Source organism: Alexandromys fortis, unplaced genomic scaffold (assembly GCF_014885135.2).
Source record: "Alexandromys fortis isolate MF-2015 unplaced genomic scaffold, M_Fortis_MF-2015_v1.1 scaffold_3, whole genome shotgun sequence".
Classification (NCBI taxonomy): Eukaryota; Metazoa; Chordata; class Mammalia; order Rodentia; family Cricetidae; genus Alexandromys; species Alexandromys fortis.
In genome coordinates this window covers 6,971,841-6,987,692 of record NW_026067909.1, presented here as the reverse complement: position 1 = coordinate 6,987,692, position 15,852 = coordinate 6,971,841, and positions in this window count along the sequence as shown.

Genomic DNA, 15,852 nt, shown 5'->3' with positions numbered 1-15,852 from the left:
TGGAAATGTGGAAGAGGACTGGTCACTCTAGATGTTTAGGACCTATTGATGGCTATCAAATGCCCAGCTACACCAAGGAACCATTTGGACAACCCAGGGGCATGTGAGCTAAACCAAAATCCATTGTTTAAGCCACTGAGCATGGGAATGTTTGTTACATGGGGCATCCTGTGACTGTGTTAAGGTTCAAGCCAATAGACAGTTGCAGCTGCTGGCCTGCTGTTTCTCTCCTTGGGGAATGGCTCGTGACCAGAACCTGGGGAAACTTGGGTTATGTTTGAATGTGACATGTCCTCCGCAGGCTCGTGTGCTTAAATACTTGGTACCCAGTTGGTGGAGCTGTTAGGTGGAGTTGTTGGATCTTTAGGAGATGACCACTCGAGCTCCCAGTGCCTTGGATGGAGTCCAACCCATTTGTCACCCTCTCTGTACTGTTAAGGACCAAATCACCAGAACTGAATGTCAAGACAAGCTCTTCCTCTCTGGATTTGTTTTTACAAGTGGCACACCAGAGAGAAAGGTCACTAACTCAGGTGGGTCAGGGAACCTACCCTACTATATTGTGTCTCTGTGGAGCATTGCATTCCTGACTAGACTGAGCAACAGTGCTTATCTGAGACACAGAAAGAACTACTCACATGTAGCCTTGCCTAGGGCTGGTTAAAAAGCTACTGCCCCCTTTACAATTTGAGTGGTAGCACAAGCATTTTGGAGAAAAAAAAATATAACTAGAAAGGTGGACCTATCTTCTCCTAAGAAAGGAGCTGAGTGTGGTGCCTTCCTGGGACAAGCGGGGGGGGGGGGGAGCACCAATTGTCATTCTGAGGAGGGGAAGGGTGAGTGCGATTCTGCTTTCTGGAGCTGGTTTTCCAGTGGGAGGCAGCTCCGCTGCTCGATGTGGCGTGGCGGTGCTGAGCTGTAGTGATCAGCACTGAGGCGATGAAGTGATGTGTTTGGACAGTGATGAGCCACCCAGCAGAAGGACTGGTGGAACGGAGTTAAGCAAAAACCCTAGAAACAAACAATACACCGACCTTCCATCACTCCAGTCCTAGAAGAATTCATTTCTGTAGACATTTTTAAAAAAGATTTCCTCCATTTATTTCAGGACCTCCATTACTCTTGGAAATGAAATGGTTGTTCATTTAAAACAGCTCTCCATTAACCGTTCAATGCCAAAGAGAAGTGCAGAGACGAGACCATCAGAATGAGAAAGATGGACTTGCACTGCCGACCTTCAAAAGCTTGCTGCCTGTGAACGGCCTCCGCCACGGCACCGGGGGTGTGCTTTCCTTTCCTAGTACATCTGGATAATACTCAGAAATACATCTTAGAATCAGAAAAGGGCTGCATGGGTCTCTCTGTGCTGTGATTCAAAGGGGTGGGGGAAGAATGAGCAAGAATGAGATATTCCCTGATGAAACTTAAAAAAAAAAACCACCAACCACAATTTTTGTAGACCCAGGGTCATGGGTGAAGACTTGGCAAACACAGGCAAAGCTTCCCAGAGGTGGGAATTTTCAGAGAACGTTCACTCCACTCTTTTTTTTTTTTTTTTGTATTTTTTTTAAATATAATTTTTTTATTTAAAAAAAAAAAGATTTCCGCCTCCCCCCCCCGCCTCCCATTTCCCTCCCCGTCTCCCTTTTCCCCCCTCCTCCCTCTCCTCTCCCCCTCCCCCCCTACTCCTCTCCCCCTCCCTCTCCAGTCTGAGGGGCAGTCAGGGTTCCCTGCCCTGTGGAAAGTCCAAAGTCCTCCCCGCTCCATCTTGGTCTAGGAAGGTGGACATCCAAACTGGCTAGGCTCCCACAAAGCCAGAACATGAAGTAGGATCAAAACCCAGTGGCATTGTCCTTGGCTTCTCAGCAGCCCTCATTGTCCGCCATATTCAGAGAGTCCGGTTTTATCCCATGGTTTTTCAGTCGTAGTCCAGCTGGCCTTGGTGAGCTCACAATAGATCAGCCCCACTGTCTCCGTGGGTGGGTGCACCCCTCGTGGTCCTGACTTCTTTGCTCATATTTTCCCTCCTTCTGCTCCTCCTTGGGACATTGGGAGCTCAGTCCATTGCTCCAGTGTGGTTCTCTGTCTCTATCTCCATCCATCTCCAGATGATGGTTCTATGGTGATATGCAAGATATTAATCAGTATGGCTATAGGATAGGGTCATTTCAGGTTCTTTGTCCTCAGCTGCCCCAGGAACTAACTGGGGACATCGCCCTGGGCACCTGGGAGCACCAAATCTCTCCACTCTTTAAACATGACTGAGCACCCCAGGGAATGAAGGTTGGGTGACCGGGAGACTCTGGTATCTGTTAGACCAGAATGGACCGTGGGGAAGCAGCCTGGAGTCTCACACACAGGCAAGCTGGGACATCACACCTATGTGTTGGAGTATTTTTCCCTTGACTGCACTCACAAGAACTTTAGTGACAATGACATGCTGGCCATGAGGCTATCCTTGACAAGGAACCAGCAGCACACTCTCCTCAGAGGAGTTTTTTTTTTTTTTTTTCTGCTTGGTTCAGATTTCTGCCTCAGTCCTGAATAGGGTGTCTCCCCATGTGGCATCAATTTATTATGAAAAAATGTAGAACAGGATCTCAGTTGAGAACCTCCTAGTCATGTCCTGCCACAGGCCTGCCAACACCTAGACAGGATACTTAGTGCCAGCAGTGCATTCGTTCACTCATTCATTCATTTATGCAGGCATGCATGCACAATGTGTTTCCTGAGTTTTTTTTTGTTCAAAGACTGAATAACATGACATAGTATAGAGGAAGTACAGTGAGCTATGGGGGTGTGGCCATGGAGTGTGGGATTGGCAAGTCCACGGACAATAAAATGCCCTTCACAAAAGAAAATATTCGATTTAGGCTTTTAAGTATGATAATACAGAAAGAAAAGGTGTAGTAGCCCCAGGAAGGGCTTGTGTCTGGAAAAGGCACTGTGTCACACGGCAGTGAGCAGGGGACTCATGGACAGCAACTTACGGGGGATTTTAATGAGATGACCCATGTTGGCGCTGCTTCTCAGTGATAGAGCATTCATCCAACATGCACAGGGCCCTGGGTTCAACCCTCCAGCCTGTCGCCCTACAGACCAAACCTCAGCCGGGAAGCAGGTGTCCCTTGTTGTCAAGCAGATCCAAAGGATTTTAAAAATGGTAGCACCCTGTGAAGCTGTGGGAGAGGAGGTGGCTCCACCCCTGTGTCTCGCAGGAGGCACATGCAGCAGGGGGCAGAAGGGATCTGCTCCACGGGTCCTGATGTAATCTGCAGGGAAGACAAAAGTCTCTCGACAGCTCTTCCACAGCAAGCGCATTTTCCAAGCTGGGAGCCCCAAGTCCTCACCACAGGAAGATGGAAAGCTCATACATTATGTGGCTGTGAGGAATCGTAGTTATAAGAAATGTTTAATGACATGGAAAATCATGATGTATAAATACATATGTATGTTACAAAGCGCGTAACGCTATTGTAACTAGGGAAGAGTGGCATGCTTGGTCGCACGCCTTTGGATAGAGAATGCGTGGTAGTGAGATGCCTGGCATGATGGGGTCTGCTGCAGGCAGAGTGCCACGTGCAGCAGGGGCCCTGGGTTTCGCACACAGCCCAGGGGCATGTGGCTCTCTCCTGCCTTCTTTCTACCACCATCCCTAGACCTAGTCCTTCCTGCTGGCAGGATAAGTTTAGACATGGACATCAAGATTTACCCAGCTGCTAGCAGCTACCCCTCTTCTATCACTTCTCGCATACAAAATGTTTAAATGAACCTGCCGACTGATCAGCCTCACATCTCAAGTCTCATTGGCTGTGATGACACATGCCCACGTCAAAGCCACCTCTGGATAAGACAATAGTCTCTTCTGAGGAGGGCATGGCTATGATTTGAACGTACCCCTCAAGTCTCACAGTTTGGAAGAGCAGTTTCTGTTGCAGCTGTGTGGACAGCGATGACCCTGGGGGATCAGGACGACGCTACCCCTGAGAATGGGTTTATCCATTGCTGAACCAATAGACAGATACATCAGTGAGTTAATGTGTTATGGAGGTTGTGTCTCTAGTGTCTGTTTTAAAAGAGTGATGTCTCTAAGCACATTTGGTTCATCAGGATTTGTGAGACCCTCTGCCAAGTTGTGGTGCTGCGAGAAGATGCCCATGAAAGCCTAGGCAGTGCCAGTGGCATGAGCGTGGACTTCCAGCCCTCGGTCTGTAAGCCAACTCAAACTCCATTCTTCATATGTTTCCTGATCTTCCTTATAATGCCATGGCAACATAAGATGGACCAACACAGCATGCTCCGCAAACGCAGCTCCACCTAATACCCACTGGATTTGTGTTCATCTGTTTGGGCTGTCATAACCAAATGACATCCCAAAGCAGTTGAAATAAAGAGCAGTAACTATCTCAAAGTTCTGAAGATCCAGGTTCAAAGTGTTCACCTCCCCCACAGGCTTGCAGATTTCTACCATCCGAGTACATCCTAATGCCTGCTAGTGAGGGCACCCATCAAACTGGGCTAGGGCCCCGCCCTCCTGCTGCCGGTGTAACCCTTATATCCTCTTTGAATACCTCCTTTTCCTATGCGGTAACCTCACTGGCTTGGGCTCCAATTCAGTTTACTGTAAAATCAAGAGGTTTGCCAGAAAGAATTGAGTAGAGGGAGCTTCCTGCTAAGCAGATAGTGAGCAATCTTCTTTCTACAGCAGACCCCCAAGTTAAGAAAAGCCTTCCAGATTTTCACAATGATCTCTGCTAATTGTGGAACCAGAGGTGACTTCCATTCGTTCCTTTGTGACATTGCAGCTGCAGAGCAGAAGGAGGAAGCTGTGGGAGAAAACTCCAAATAGGACCATGGCCCCACGGCGTGTTTGCATGGATAGTATACTGAACTGCATAGCATAGAACTTGATGGTATTTCCAGGGAACCCATGGCTGCAGACTACACCGTCCCAAGAGCTCAGGCTGTAAACAGTGCTGAGGACGTTTGGGCTCCAACCAGCCAGAGGAGAGCATGGCCTTGGCTTTGCACCAGGGCATTCTCCAAGGACCTAAGGAAATGAAATTTTGAAAAACAATACACTGTGGCATTTATAACACGCACCAGAGGGAACCAGGTGACAGCAACATGCACTCTGGAGAGAGGAGATGGAAGCGTGCTGCTGTGAATTTCTGGAGCCAAGGTGCCGCTGCTGAAGGTCGGTTGTGGCATTTTAATTATGCATGTTTCCTATAAAGAATAATATATTAGTATCAAGAGGTGATTGTTCCCAGAATACAAGAATGGTTTACATTAAAAATCAATCAATTTACTTCACCATATTGAAATGATGGGGGGGAAATCATGACTTAATTCTGAGCAGAAAGTTCCCTTGATGGGACCCCAGTGCCCACCTTGAAAAAGTGTCCAGCTACAAGTAGAACACATCCCCTTTGCTTTAGCAGTGCCCTAAAGGGGGCGTGCCCTTGATATGGCCTTGAAGTCTCAGACTCTACTGAACGGACTTGGGAATTCTCTAATGCTATCCTTTATTGGATTTTTTTTGGGGGGAGGGGTTCTTCCAGGTGCTTGTAGTTTTTATGTGACCATTCCATCTGATCTTAAGACTTATAATAAACTAAACAACACAACGTGCCGTTTTCACAGAAATGGGCAGGTTGGTCACAGAGACTGGATGTAATATGCAGGTGCCAGGGGAGACGAAGAGCCACAAGGAATCGTTACAAATGGCCACGTCCCCTGGAAATCTGTCACTCTAGAAAAACAGTGAGAACTGTAACATGTAAGATACTGTCAAATTCAGAATTCTTAAAATTAAGCACAAGTTTGCAACAATCTTAGGAGCACTTGTTTAAGAAAAATGGTTGAATCTTGAAATTGTATCCATAATATAGGAATGACTCATATAACTTGAAAAGATAAACAATCTAATAAAAATGGCAAAAATATTTGGATAGGCACTTCAATAAAGTATTACACTACGAACTCAAACTACATATTTTAAATAAATGCATTTTATCCCATGCAAATCAAATCTCAGTGCAAGTGATTTCAAATTTTAATATTAAAAGCTCAGTAACATATCTGAAACAAAACTCAGTGAGGGAGTACCCAGGCACACGCAAAGTCTCTCAACGTCTTTAGTGACAGTCCAAAGGCAGATTAAAGCCCCCTGTGAGCGAGAGCTGGGCAACGTCAGGATGGGAAGGTGTTCAAGGCTCTCTCAGGGGAGGTAGGGATGTCTATACCCTGATTGTGAGGTACCCTGGTGTTGGCATTTGTCAAAACATTTTAAATGGATACATTTTATTGTACATAACGGGCATTCAAGTAAAGTTTACTTAAGAGACTGATTTTTTTTTTTAAAAAAGGCTAATCTTATGAAGGGGAAAACTGAAATCATGTTCCTTCCATAAATTTTATCTCACAATTTTAATAGACAAAATGCCAAGCACCTCTCCAAGCTATAGAGTTGACAGTGTGTCGCTGGAACAGTCAGTGCAGAGTCCCTGTCTCTTCTGTGGTGGTGTCTTATGTGATAGTCTCCGGGACACCCCCAGAAGCAGCTGCCAATGTGAACAGAACAGAGAAGCCACCCAGCAGAGGACCTCATTCAGAAAGGGTAACTGGGAAGGTGACAGACTTCATTCAAGCAACCATTGTCAGCCAGCAGAAGTGCAGGACAGCAAAGGGCCCAAGGCGTCACTGAAGAACCTAGGAGGGAGTCCAGGGCAGGGTAGGAATCCATATTCCCCAGGCTGTGCAGATTCTGTACTGTACCCATAGAGCAGGGGCCAGATCATGTGCTTTCAAAAATAGGGTGCAAAGGATTCCTGGGGGTGAAGTGGGTGGTGCCCTGGATCAGCCTCTGTCATTGTGATGGGTAACCTTGATGGTCAGCCTGAGAGAATCAGGACAGGAGGTGAGGGCATTTCCAGGAAGGATTAACAAGGGAGAAGTCCCCTTGAAGTGGGCTGTGCCGTCCTCTGAGGGAGCAGTTAGCTGTGTTGCCTGCCTCTCTGCACATCTTGCTGGTAAATACCTCTATTCCATGGTGCTGCTGACTGTGCCATCCTTCACTGGTAACAGAGCCCACATTCTTGGCCTTCCGGTATGCACCAAAGACCAGTAGCTCTCCAAGAATTCCAGGAATCTTCTATCCTTCCGTGGCAGTTTCAGACTCCGAAACCGAGGCATCCAGTTTTGTGGGCTGAAGAGCTATTGTGTTCTTAGCTTCTTGGGCCATCGTTAGACTACCTGGTCCCCACTATATAAGCTATTCTACTAAATTTGCTTTTGATGTGTAATACACACACACACACACACACACACACACACACAACCAGTTCTATTCCTTTAGAGAGCTCTAATGCAGTCTTCCAACACTGAAGGTGGTGTTTGGATGTCCAGTCTACTTTCCAGGGGAGAAATTTAACCTGGAACCTTGACTCAAAACCACATTGCTCACAAAGCCTGATGTGCCTTAGAGATTTTCAGTTTTTGTCAAGAAATAGCAATTGGGAAATTGCCTTAATCTATAGGCCGGTGGGCATGTCTGTAGGGCATTTTCTTAACTGTTAATTGACGTGCAAGGGTCCACACTGCCGTGGGCGATTCCATCCTTGAGCAGGTGGGCCTGGGTAGTATATGAACGGTACCTAAGCAAGTCAGAGAAGCGAGCCAGTAAGTAGCTTCCTCCGTGGTTCTTGCTTGAATCCCTGCCCTGACTTCCCTCAGTGATAAACTACAAAGAAGACATGTAAGTCAAACAAACCCTTTCCTCCCCGAGTTGCTTTCGGTCAGAGTGTTTATCACAGCCACAGGAAGCAAACTAACATAGATATCCTCTGCTTAACTGATGGCAACACAGTAGCGCAGAGGAGCAAAGAATGTTCAAAGAGAGGAGGGAGCAAAGGCAGCAAGCACAGGCAAGCTGGACCACGGCAGTATGAAACAACTGCCCCGGAGGAAATGCCCAGAAGAAGAAAGCAAGCCTCTGAGTAAGAGAGATCTTCAGATCTGCATCTTGTAAGAGGTGGATTTCAGGAGATGTAGAGGCTTCTGCCCATAGGACAAATAACCTTGTTTGAGAATAGGCAAAATACATTTTCTAAAGAAGGCAGAGAAGGGCTGGAGAGATGGCTCCGTGGGTAAAGCGCTTGCTGGGCACATATGTGGGTTGAGCTAGGACCCCAGCACACATCTGCAATTCTGCACTCCCCCAGTGAAACGGGAGGTAGAGAGAGATGCCCTGGAAGCTCAGCCTGGCCAATGCAGCAACAGAAGAGAAAGCTTTCCTATCCTGAATCAGGTCAAAAGCAAGGAGTGACTCATGATGCTGTCCTATGACCTCCACCTACACTCATACACAGGAACATGCAGACACGCGCACAGACACACGCATCCACACAGGTGCACGCACTGAAACAAAAAGACACACAAAAGACCAGTGACCAACACACACATAAAAAGAGGCTTGGTGTTATGAATAATAGGGATTGGGATCAAAGCCGCAAGGAATGGGTGTCTCCTCATACTCCTGAAGACAGCTACTATAAAACTAAACAGAGAAGAACAAAAATGGGGAAGGATGCACAGAAATTGGGACTCTGAACTTTCAGTGGAGTGTCAGACGATGCAGCTACTGTAGAGAATAGTGTGGCTGTTGCTCAAAAATTAAAAATAATGTGGCCACATGACGCAGAAGTCCCACTTCTGAGTACACACCTCCAATTTTCTTTTCTTGAAATACAATGGACGGAGGTGAAGGGACACGACCTGACATTTTCCCTGTGGAAAGATGGAAGGAGAAAAGAAAGCACAGGGGGGACTCCCCACTCTCAATGAAGGGGGCAAAGACTTTGCTCCAGGGCAGGTGAACTTGTGTACGCTCTGCTGAGGTAGAACTGGTCATTGAGCACACGGAGGTAGCTACAGAAAGATCCAGAATACAGGTACACACAACACTTTCCAGTGTCATTTCCATCCCACCTCCACCCCCGGACGAGATTCTAAATAACTTCTCACGGTCCACGTACCAACTGTCCCCTAGTGCGGAGCTTCTTCCAGCAGCCCTTCCTGGCAAAGTGTGGAGTGAGGAAGCTGCGTGTGGGCTGGCGGTAATTAGTGCCTCAGGAGAAGTCTGTCCTTGGCACAGAGGAGGACTCCCTCCTCTCTAAAGAGCAAGCACACGCTTTGCTTGGATCTTGTTCCGTGGCAGGGTGGGTGGGCCTGGAAGACTGAGATCCCCCTCTCCTCATACCGAAAGCCCAAGAAGGCAACTTCTGCTTTTGAAGTTACCCCCGTCTGAACACCCCACTTATGGTTTCAATGGCACCAACTTAGGTTTGCTAAAGGTTTTTTTTTTTTTTTCCAAATAGACTGGTCAATTGCCAAAAGAAAACAAAAGCAAAAGAAAACCAGGGCCATTTTATGCTCTTTATCTTTTGAAGGGCAGAGCGTAACCTGAAGTTTCCAATTTCTTTCATTTTAGAGCAATGTGTGAGGTGTCGTCTGCTTACCTGCCTTGCTCATTGCTGCTCACGGAGGCCACACTGATAACATTGAGTTGCTTCGTTTGCTCTCTGCCTCAGGTGGAATTCTAGTACCCTGTGGAGCTGGGGAAATAGAAGATATTCCAGGTTTGGTGAGTCATGGTCATCAGAGCCCATGCTAGGATGAAGAGAGTGGTTAGCATTGCATGGAAAGCTCGGGTGCACAGCACTTGACTTCTGGGCTGGACCTTGGGGGAAGAAGAGTGATGATGGTGACAGAGAAAGCATGTGACAAGTGTGATGCTTTGCAGGGAAAGAGGAAGCAGCCTACTGTCCAGGTCAGGGAGGGCAGGCACACCAGTGAGCTGGTGGGCTATTATCCTCTGGGGTGGTTGGAAGGAGGAGGCCCTTGTTGGTTTCCGGGCCACTGGGATAACTTAGACTAGAAGTAATCACACAGAAACCATATTATTTAAATCACTACTTGGTCCATTAGCTCTAGCTTCTTATTGTCTAACTCTTACATTAATTTAACCCATTTCTATTAATCTGTGCAAAGTTTTGGCATGTCTGTCTGACTCTGGCAGTGTCTTTATGGCATCTCCCTGACTCTGCCCATCTTCCTGCCAGCATTCAGTTTAGTTCCCGCCCCCCCCACGCCACCCCCTTCCCAGTTCTGTACTTTCATGCTATAGGCTCAAATCAGTTCTTTATTCATTAACCAATAAAAGCAACACACAGACAGAAGGACCTCTCACTCCATGGGGTACCCCAAATGACCTGGGGGTGAAGGGAGATCCAGGGCACATCTCACTCAGCCCTGTTCCCATGCTGTAAAGGCTATTCTCCACTCTCTCATTAGACTGTCTGTGAGGCTGTGTCACCTCCTCTATGGAAGCTCACTCTGTTTGCTGGTTCTTTTGAGTCCTCTGCTTCATGGTCTAGTGGTTCCTTGTAGAGGAAAACCCCATTCTGTGGAAGCGGTGCATGTTCCTCAGCACCGGGCAATAAACAAAATATATGACAATACCACCAATGACATATGGCTTAAATAGGAGGCATCCACTTCCCATGGTTTCTGATGAGAGTGCCCTTTCTGGTTTGAAGATGGCCACCTACTTCTCTCTCCACCCAAAGTAGAAAGAAAATAGTCCCCTCTTCCACAGGGAAGAGACTGATCCTACCACAGGGTCCCACCCTTAGGACTCCCACCAGAGGCCTCATCTCCAGGCTCCATCACCCAGACAATTCCTACCCTGCATTAAAAAACACTAACAGCACCTCCGTGTAAAAGCAGTGTGGAAGGAACAGAGGTAGGAAAGAGGCCTCTAGGAACCAAGTAGAAGCCCAGCACTTCCTGAAAACTCGTTTTCTTCTTTATGACCCCCCAGGGTGAGTCTACACTCATGGGGACTGCCCTACCTGCCCACCAATATGTCCCTGATAATTGCATAGTCCTGTCTCCACAGCCGAATACATTAAGAGGTGAAGGACCACGCATATCAAAGTGACATGTCCTTGTATGGCCAGGAATTGCTTTGGTCATCTTTACAGTGGCAACACATACCTGGGGTTGGTCCTGTGCCGGCCAGGCCATTGCTGGTGTTGAGAGGCATGCAGGCTTCCTGTGTGACCCGCCACCTTACTCCCTGCCCCTCATTAGCATCTGCAGAGCTGTGCTGGCATCTTTCACTAAGCTTTCCCAAGCCAGGTCCCTCCCACTGGAAAGCAGCTGCAGCAGGAAAAGAGGGAGCCATGTGATCTTAGATCAGCTTGCCCATTATTCTTGCAATGCGGCCTATGGATCCAGAACAAAGGTCACGCTGGAGGGTAACTATCTGAGTGAGTTTGTTGAGAGCTGGTTGCTGCGTTTCTTAATGTTCTTAGATGAAGACTCCCAATGGGGAATTCTCCATTGAACACTTTGAAGGGTTTGGCTTGAAGTTCAGCAGTAGGGAGGTGTTTGGCTAGCATGCATGATGCCCTGAGTTGGATCTCCAACACCACAGAAAATAAACTTGAAAGATCATTATTGAATACTTTTATAGTTCCAAGAATGCCCCTTAGCATTGCTTAACCCCCTAACACACACACACACACACACACACACACACACACACTTGAGTCTAACAGTTTCTGGTTTGTCAGAGGCAGGAGGTTGTCTTTACCATGTAAAGCCCTCCTGGATAAAATGGATAGGAAAGGCAGACAACCACAGGGATGGGAGACACTTGCTTCAGTGCAAGCACAAAGTGCCCAGACTGTTAAAACTGGGAACCAGTGGGCTTGGCAATCCGTTTGCTAAGCTCCAGGTGATGTGTGGCTGGGTGATACTGCGCTGCAGATGGAGTGATGGAGGCATGCACCTGCATCTGTTCAGAACCAGGACACCAATGTGATCCAAGTAGCATGGTTCCCGAGGCGCTGGCGGGGTCACTGTGCAACCTCTGCTCTACTGTAACATTGTGTGGGGTGGTCCTCTTAGAAAACATCTGGCAACATTTAGATATAGTTATGGAACAGTGGAGTCACATCTCCTCAGTTCAGGTGCCTGAGCCAAAGTCCTTCTAAGCAGGATCTCTCCATACCTCTCAACAGCTAGATTCTGGCCAGAATTGTATCCTGGCCTTGCCAGTGTCACAGACTCTGAGCACACTGAGCCCCATAGCAACCAGACAGGGTCTGGAGTAGATCTACCAGGTGAATCTTGCTGCTGTCAGGGCCAACTAAACAAACACAAAGCTCACCAGCACTAGGCTGCCTTGGTGCCTAGGATTGACAGACAAGAGGTTGAACTTGGAATGGAGACTCTAGACTCTGTAGGTGGAGTCACCACGAAGACTACAGCCATCTGTTGATATATTTTATGAAATTTCTAGTCTAGTCTTTTCTTATTGGGCTATTAGCTGCTTGTTGCTGATGTGCAAACATTCTGTAGCTATGTTGGACATTCTATAGATTGTAGATCTTTATCTGGTGTATGCATTATCAACTTTTTATTAGACTGAGAGTTTCTTTTTCAAATTCAGAGTGATGTTTTCTGAAGGGCAACATTTCAAATGCAGTATTGATGGGTACCAAATTCTCATTGTTCTTTTAAAATACTCTGCTTTCTATGGCCTATAAAATTTTTATCTACCCAAAGGCTTAATAATTTTATCTGTTACTTTTAGTTCTATGATACATATTGAATGAGGGAAGGGCTCAAGGTTTGTTCTGTCTTCATGTTCTTTAATACTTTTATCCAATACTATTTTAAGACTCCTTTTTTATTTATTTTAATTGTGTGTGTGTGTGTGTGTGTGTGTGTGTGTGTGGTGTGCGCAGGTGTGTTGGTACGTGCACATGAGTGCAGGTGCTCTTGGATGCCAAAGGCATCAGATCTCCTAAAGCTTGAGCTACAGCCCCTTGTGAATCTCCTGAACTGGTCTGGGAACTGAATTCAGATCTCTGGAGGAGCAGCCAGTGAGCCACCTCTTCAGTCCTGTCCAACATTTGTGTGTGTGTGTGTGTGTGTGTGTGTGTGTGTGTGTGTATGCTTGTCTTGTTTTGGAGTGATGTCAGTACTCTTTAGCCCAAGCTGGCCTTGAACTTGCCGGAGTCTCACTTCTGCCTCCCAAGGCCTGGAATCACAGGCATGAACCACCAGGCTCTGTTATCCAACAAGATCTGTTCTGTTTGTTGAAAGTGTTCTCTTTCAGTAGGGCTGTCCTGTCTCGGCTATGTTTGCCCTTTGCCCTTGCAGAACGTATTTGATAATTAACTTATCATAGTCTATTAAAAACAATCTCTTGATTATTTTGATTGCATTAGAATTCTGCATACATTTGGGACGAATTGGTAAATTTAATACACTACATTTCTATCCATAAAAGCAGTCCATTTCTCCATTTCTAAGTGCTTTTTAAATGTCTCAATAAAGTTATACAATTTTCTCCATGATGAAATTACACAATTTTTTTTTGCTAGTTTACTCTTATGGACCTCATCCTTTTTGTGGCTATTGTAAATACTACGTATTTTAAATTATGTCTTCCATTTATTGCATACATTATGGGAATGCAAATAACTTTCATATATTGATTTAAAAAAAAACTTGCCAAATCCTATTTTTATTCTTTCAACATCCACTGTAGAAATCCCAACATGAATATTTAATTCGGCAAAGTTAAATTTTAATAAGTATCTTTACTTTCCCTCCAAATTTATATGCTATTTTGGTCAAGTACTTTGGTTTTTAGCTTAATTTTTAGCCCTACAAAGTGTGTCTTCATTATTGCTGCTAGACAGGGCTGGATGGCATTCTCTCGCTGCTCCCTCTTTGTGCCAGCATTTCTGACCTTCCTCCTGGGGGCACTCTCTCTCCTCTCCCATTTTCTGAACCTCACCTTGACTGGCTTCTGGGGTCTCTTACTTTCCCCCATGACTTTATTTGCCCCTTACTTTTCCTATTAGTTACTTTTTTGTTGCTTTGACCAAATACAAGACAAGAAGAGACATAAGGAAGCAAGGGCTTCTTTTGGCTCACAGTTTGAGGCTACGGTCCCTCATAGAGCGAAGGTCCAGCAGCAGGCAGCTCTTAAGGGGCAGGAGTGTGTAGCTGGGACTCCTCACCTCACACCTTGGTGGAAAAGGAAACAGAAAGCAGACAGCAGACAGATGGAAAACCTCTAAGCCCAACCCCAGGGACTTACTTCTTATCCAAGGTCCCATCTCCTAAGGGTCCTATAACCTCCCAAAGAAATGGCACCAGAGCAAGGGAACAAGTGTTCACACACCGTGCCTGGAGAGGCATCTCCCATTCCATCTGCATCCTGACCCCTGTCTCCCAGCCTCTCCTCCATCACTCATTCGGGAGCTCGCCATTGCTGCCTGCTCACACTGCCTGCTCTGTTCTCCGAACTTCTCACCCTCACTTCCAGGATCATACGCGCTCCCTGGGAAGGAGAGAATTCTGGGTAAGTACTTCTTATTCCTCTTCAAGTCCCTAAGCTCTTCAACTTAGTTTGAGCTCTTTATTTGCTCGTGATTTTATTCACATACATTAATTAATAATGACAAGCCTCATACATTGTCATACATATATCTGATCCGATTTATAGCTAGATATTCTCTAATTTTATTTTATCTTACTTAGTATGCGTGTGTGTTTTATGTAGGTGTGTGCACATGTGTGTACGTATAGGCCAGAGGTCAACACTGTCTTTGTCTACTGTGTCCCACCTTGTTTTCTGAGGCAGAATCTCTCACTGACCCTAGAGTTTCAGCTGGACTGACTGGCCGGTGAGCCTGCAGGATCTGCCTATCTCTGTCTCCCTGAACTGGGGTTGCACACGTGTGCCTCCATGCCTAGCTTTAATGTGAAGTCTAGGGATCTGAACTTGGTCTCTCGCACGCATGACAAGCACTTGACCTGCTGAGTGCTCTCCCTGACTCTCTTATTCATTTCTTTTTTAAATCCACACACACTGTGCTTTGAACCTCACTTCCACTTGTGAAAAGTTTCTTAAATTAATTTCTAAATTCACCTAAAATTTTTTAAAATAATTTTTCACTTTCAGCCTCAAGTTTATGATGCCAGTTTAAAATATTTTTAAAACATTCATGGCAGAGCCCTGTAACACATTTAAATTTTATTTTAATGTATCCCACACACAGATTTCATATCCAATGCCCTATATTTCCCATATTAGCTGTCTCTGGGGGATTCGATACCCTTTTCTCAATGTTTCCCTCCCATTGGTCATAAAGCTTCCTCCCTCAGGTGCCTTGTTTTGAGGTACACCTCTGATCCATCTGGGTAGCAGCTCTTTGGGGACTAGATTTGGGCTGCATCTTCCAGAGATTTTTTTTCTACCCTGTGGTAGGGTCATATCCAGGGCCTCCGTGGATGATCTGGGCTGAATCTTTGGCAAGAGGCTTTCTCCTCTTTAACTGGAGGACTGAACAGTTGGGTTCTCCATGATATTTTGAGGGCAAGTAGACTTGCTCCCCAAAGATCCTCAGGGCTGAATGGACAGACTTCCCAAGAGACATTAAGGCACCATGCAGAGGTTTCTTGAGAGTCTCTGGACTGAATGCCAGACTTCAGGTGGTCCTCTGGGACAGAGCATTGTCACTTTCTGGGGACCCCAGTTCTACTTGGGATTCTCTTGGGCATCCATTCATTCTTGATTCCCATAAGGAAACAATAGCTTTGGCCAGTTCTCCATAAGTCGATGATAATCCCCATAAAGCAAGGATTTAAACTTGACCGTTTGTTTCCATTTGGGGTTTCCCTGCCATTTTCAAACTCATAGAGTCTTCCCATTCTGGGGCACAATTCAGCTCTATACCTTTAAAATTTGCAGCCATGTCT